The sequence below is a fragment of the Peromyscus eremicus genome, chromosome X, assembly GCF_949786415.1.
Source record: "Peromyscus eremicus chromosome X, PerEre_H2_v1, whole genome shotgun sequence".
In the NCBI taxonomy this organism is placed as follows: Eukaryota; Metazoa; Chordata; class Mammalia; order Rodentia; family Cricetidae; genus Peromyscus; species Peromyscus eremicus.
Genome location: NC_081439.1, coordinates 72,820,230 through 72,826,229, shown reverse-complemented (window position 1 = coordinate 72,826,229; position 6,000 = coordinate 72,820,230).

Here is a 6,000-nt window from a genome sequence, read left to right as displayed (position 1 = left end):
GGACATGCACCAAAACTACACAGAGAAACCCTGTCTTGAAAAAAATAATAATAATATGTCAATAAAAATAAAAAATAAATAAAATAAATTTCAAATTTTGGGGCATGGCATATTAATTAAATCATTGTCTATTCAATAGTTTAACTTAATTCTTTAATTTAGTATAATGATTTAAAGTTTCAGTTATAATTATACATTTTAATAAATGTATTTACTTTTTGTGTCTAATAATATTCTATTGTAAAAATTCATTATGTTTCATCAAAACATTTGTTCATTGAATCAGATTTAGTTCCTCTGTACATATGGTTATTAGGAATAATATAATTGTTTAAACATACAGAAATAAAGGTGCTCTGTATGCATATGAGTGATGGTATGAATAAGAAATGTCTCTCATGTGCTCAGGTATTTGCATACTTAGTTCTCTGGTGGAATCACAGTTTGTAAAGCTGATATAATCTTGCTAGATGAAATATATCACTGGGAATGAGCTTTGAGAGTTCATAGACTTGACCCACTTCTACTTCACTCATTCGTCTCCAGTTTTGCAGTTGAAGATGTGATTTCACAGCATTCTATTCCTGCTGCCATACATGTTACTTATCATCATGCTACCCTACCATGATGGACTCTTCCTTCCCTGAACTCAAAAACCAAAATAAACTCTTTCTTTTGTGATTTATGTTTGTCATGGTGTTTTATTACAGCAACAAAAATTTAATTAATACAATATGGCTTTCAAATATATGTATAATTTGAAGTACAAACATTAGCCATAGAATAATGCTTTTTAATTGTTTGAGGAAATTCCTGATTGTTCCTCCCAGTTGCTGTAATTTACATTGCTTCCAATAGTATATGAAGTTTACCTGTTCTCCACTATCTTGGAATTTAATTTTAAATAATTAACTTTGTAATTATTTCTGCCCAAATATTTAAATATCATGCACTAGTAATAAAATTGGCTCTGAGTTATGTGTCATGACTATTCTTTGATATTGATTATGTGATTATATGCTACTAAGCTACTCATATTTTGATAGATTGAAATGTAACTTATTTTCTCACACAAATTTTTGCATTATTTGAAACAAACATTTAAATTATAAACTCATGTTGAAGCAAACAACATTTCTATAATTACTATCTTATTATTTTCTATTATGGAGGAGGAACTCTAAAAGTCCCATAAGTTACTGAGGAATAATTATCTTTGAGTAGTTGCTGGGAAAGGGAGAATAATTCTTTCTTGAGTGTTTCCACCAATAGGATTGGCATGCTGCAGTGGATGGCCCCACACCCATGCACATGCTCAAAAGCATCAATTGAACATAAGAGAGTAACAAAAACAAGTAAGTAAATAATTAAAGACATAAAACTAGTAGGGGAACATGTTGGCAACTTATGAAGGGAGTTGAAGGGGGGAAATATGCAGGAGACATGATCAAATCCATTATATGCATAAGAACTTCTTAAAGGATAAATGAAAATTATTATCTATTAAAATCTAAAGTACTATATAGCATAGTAAACAAATCCTAGAGAGTAAAATTTAGAGTGGCTAACCAATGATTTGTCCAACATGAGGCCCCTGCTGTGAGACAGTCCATGCTTGGATGGCAGAAAGTCAGGACCCAGAGGCTAGACAGCCCAGAGACCCTGGATAGAATCAAACACAACTGACCAAAATACAAAAAAAAAGAAGTTAATGAAATGATTCCTAATTATATTCTGCTATACTCATAGATCAGAGTCTAGTCCAATCGTCATCAGAGAGGCTTTACCTAGCAACTGGTGGAAAAGGATGAAGAGACCCACAGCCAAACATTAGGTGGAGCTCAAGGAACCCCCGGAAGAAAGGGAAGAAGGATTGTAGGAGTCAAGGACACCAGGAGGAAAAGGACCCTAAAAATTTACTAAGCAGCATTCATAGAGGTTCACAGAGACTGAAGAGGCAACCACAGAGACAGTATGGTTCTGCACTAGGACCTCTACCTATATGTTACAGTTGTGTATCTTGGTCTTCTTGTGGGACTCCTATCATGGGAGCAGGGGCTGTTTTTGACTGTTGAGCACTTTTGGGACCATTTTCTTCATACTAGCTTGCCTCATCCAGCCTTGATATGAGGGTATGTGCCTAGTCTTGTTATGACTTGATATGGCACATTTGGTCGGTATCCTTGGGAGGCCTGCTCTTTTCTGAAGGGAAATGGAGGAAGAGTGACTCTGGGAGAGAAGGGAGGGGTGTGTATGGGGTCGACTGAAAGTAGTGCAGGGAGGGGGAAACTGCAGTTGGGATGCAATGCATGAGAGAAAAAACAAAAGAGAGAATGGGCAGTCATGGAATAATGACACATTAGTTGCTTGGCAAAAAGAAAAAAATGAGAAAACTGGATTAAATGATTCTGATATGATGATTTTTAAATTGGAGAATTTTATAAAGTACTAGTGTAGAGTAAAATTAAATAACAGAGCATTTTCAATGAAGATCTAATCTAAAACCCTAAACAAAAACAAAATTGTCTTAATATGGCCTATGAGTAAATTATTATAGGTAATAACAAATTACCAGCTTTTCACTAGGAACTATGAATGATTTAGAATCTTAGTCACACTTAATCCTTTTGGTTTATTTTAAAATCCAATCTTGCCTTGAAATTTTCTCATTCCATGACAATAACAAAAGTAATGTGACAGATACATCTGCTTTCTGAAAATACTGTGTGTCACATGAAACACGGCTTTCATTTTTAATTGTTTACATAAAGATTTTTTTCTGTTTGTGTATTGCCAAGATGAATGCAATTGTCTTTGATATCACTTTAAATTACAGATCATCTTAACATGTTAACTTGTTAAATGAGAAAAATCTGGCTGAGGGTATTGCATTGTCTATTAAAGTTTGTAGATGTTTGCCATAAAAGCAATAAAGTGATTATGAAAATGAGCAAAAGAATACAAATGATCTTTCTTATTTTCTAGAAAAAAAATCACTGTTTAAAAATGCAATTAAGCAGGCGGTGGTGGCACACGCCTTTAATCCCAGCACTAGGGAGGCAGAGCCAGGAGGATCTCTGTGAGTTCGAGGCCAGCCTGGGCTACCAAGTGAGTTCCAGGAAAGGCGCAAAGCTACACAGAGAAACCCTGTCTCGAAAAAAAAAATGCAATCAGATGCCTCCAGAGTTTGCTTTATTATTATTACTTGATAGAAGAGAAAGTAGGAAGTAGTCTTGAACACATTGGCACAGTATAACACTTCCTAAATATAACACCAGTAGCACAGACACTGAAGCAACAATTAATAAATGAGACCTCCTGAAACTGAGAAGCTTTTTTAGAGCAAAGGACATAGAAAATAAGACAAAATGACAGCCTACAGAATGGGAAAAGATCTTCAACAACTCCACATCTGACAGAGGGCTGATCTCCAAAATATGCAAAGAACTCAAAAAGCTAGACATCAAAATACTGAACAATCCAATTAAAAAATGGGCTACAGAGCTTAACAGAGAGTTCTCATCAGAAGAATCTCAAATGGCTGAAAGACATTTTAGGAATTGCTCAACATCCTTAGTCAACAGGGAAATGCAAATCAAAATGGTGTGAGACCGTCTTATACCTGTCAGAATGGCTAAGATCAAAAACACTAAACACAGCTACTCTGGAAATCAGTATGGTGGTTTCTCAGAAAAGTGGGAATCAATCTACCTCAGGATCCAGCTATACCACTCTTTGGCATATACCCAACGAATGCTCAATCTTATCACAAGGACACATGCTCAACTATGTTCATAGGAGCATTATTCATAATAGCCAGAACCTGGAAACAACCTAGATGCTCCTCAACCGAAGAATGGATAAAGAAAATGTGTCTCATAAACACAATGGAGTACTACTCAGCAGTAAAAAACAATGATGTCATGAAATTTGCAGGCAAATGGATGGAACTAGAAAATATCATCCGGAGTGAGGTAACCCAGGCTCAGAAGGACAAACATGGTATGTACTCTCTCATAAGTGGATTCTATATGTAAGGCAAAGGATAACTAGACTACAACCCACAGCTCCACAAAATCTAGCTAACAAGGAAGACCCTAAGAGGGACACATAGATAGTTCAGACAAGGAGAAATAGATGAAATCTACATGAGCAAACCGGGAGTGGGGAGGGAGGTAATGGAGGGCAAAGAATGGGGGATGAGAACATAAGAAAATGGGAGGGTCAAGCTGGAACAGGGACAGAATGGGAGAGCAAGGAAAGAGATACCATGATAATTGAAGACATCATGGGAATAGGAAGAGGCAGTGTGCTGGGGAAGTTCTCAGAAATCCATAAGGAAGCACCACGTTGGACTACTGGCAATGGTCAAGAGGGTTCCTGGACTGGCCTACTCTGGTTACCAGACTAGTGAGTACCCTAACTGTCATCACAGAGCCTTCATCCAGTGACTGATGGAAGCAGATGCAGAGATCCACAGCTGGGAGCAAGGCTGAGTTCTGGGAATCCAGTTGATGAGGGAGAGGAGTGATTCTGTGGGCAAGGGACATCTGGATCATGGTGGGAAACTGTGCAGAGATGAATGGCCACACTAGTTGAAAACCAAAACTAGTTGAAACCAATGAATTAATAGCTGTGGAGCCCCCATGGGACTAGTGTAGGCCCTCTGGATATGGGAGACAGTTGTTTAGCTTGAATTGTTTGAGGGGCCCCCAGGCAGGGGGATCAAGATCCATCCCTGTGCATGGGCAGGCTTTTTGGAGCCGAGTGCCTAGGATGTGATACTTTGCACAACCTTGGTGCACGGTGGTGGGGTCGGGTGGGTGGGGTGGGTGGAGAGCTTAAACTTGCCTTAGCTGAGTGTGCTAGCCTCTGCTGACTCCCCATGGGAGATCTGACTTGGAAAATGTGGACATGGGAGATGGGTTGGGGGAGAAGCCTGGGGACTGGGAAGAGGGAAGGGAGGCGGAACCTGTGGTTGGTATGTGAATAGAAAATTTCTTAATAAAAAAAAAATAAAAATGCAATCAGATTGCTCAGTCTTGTTGTTTTCCAGCTTTCATGTTAGATGAAACAATGAAAAACTACATCTACAACAAAAAATTTAAATGACAAGTATCAAGTATAAGGTAAAAAGTTATTTAAAAACACTATTATTAGTTCATAAGTAACATATGTCTCAAATGAAAGCTAAAATCTAAGATAATTTCATGTAAACACCAGTTGAAGTATAGTATTGTGATATTGATTTTAACACAGATTATTTCCTATGTAGAAACACATTATCTTCATGGATATTACACAGATTTCCTGAGTACTCTGTTGCCTGTAATACAATATATAACTTGAATATGAATATGTGTTTATTTAAGATGTGATATACTGTTATAATAAGATAAATTATATGATAAATGTGATTTCATTTATTCATTAAAATTTGTGAATAGATTAAAATTATTTAATTTCTGTATTGTTGTTATTTTATTTCCTAACTAGTAAATATCTCTGATAGAAAAATGCTCAAAATTGTATTTGTACATGGTAGTATTTGCACAGACTTTATTCTTAGTCTACTGCCTTTGTATTATTCCTGGTGGAATTCTACAATTGCATAAGCTACTAGGCAATTATCCTATATATAAAGAAAAGCAAAGGCTCAACAGCGTCTCCTACCTTCATATACAAAGTTCAGTCAAGGCTAGTTAGTAATGCACTGATTCATTTACCAAGCTAGTTAGGGCGTTACTGCCAAGATAAACACAGTTTTCTTTGCTTCCTAAGAAACTAGATTCTATAAATGGGAATAGAGTTCACAACATAGATACATATAATAATTATAGTATCCAAACAATATACCATCTCCTTCACTAAGAAGCATAATTTTTCTCATAGAATTATTTGAACATATTTAGTTGCAGTGTTAGCAGAGATGTAAGATGAACATTAATTAAAGGCAAAATTTCATATTTATCATAGTCCTACCAATCAGTATCTATGATC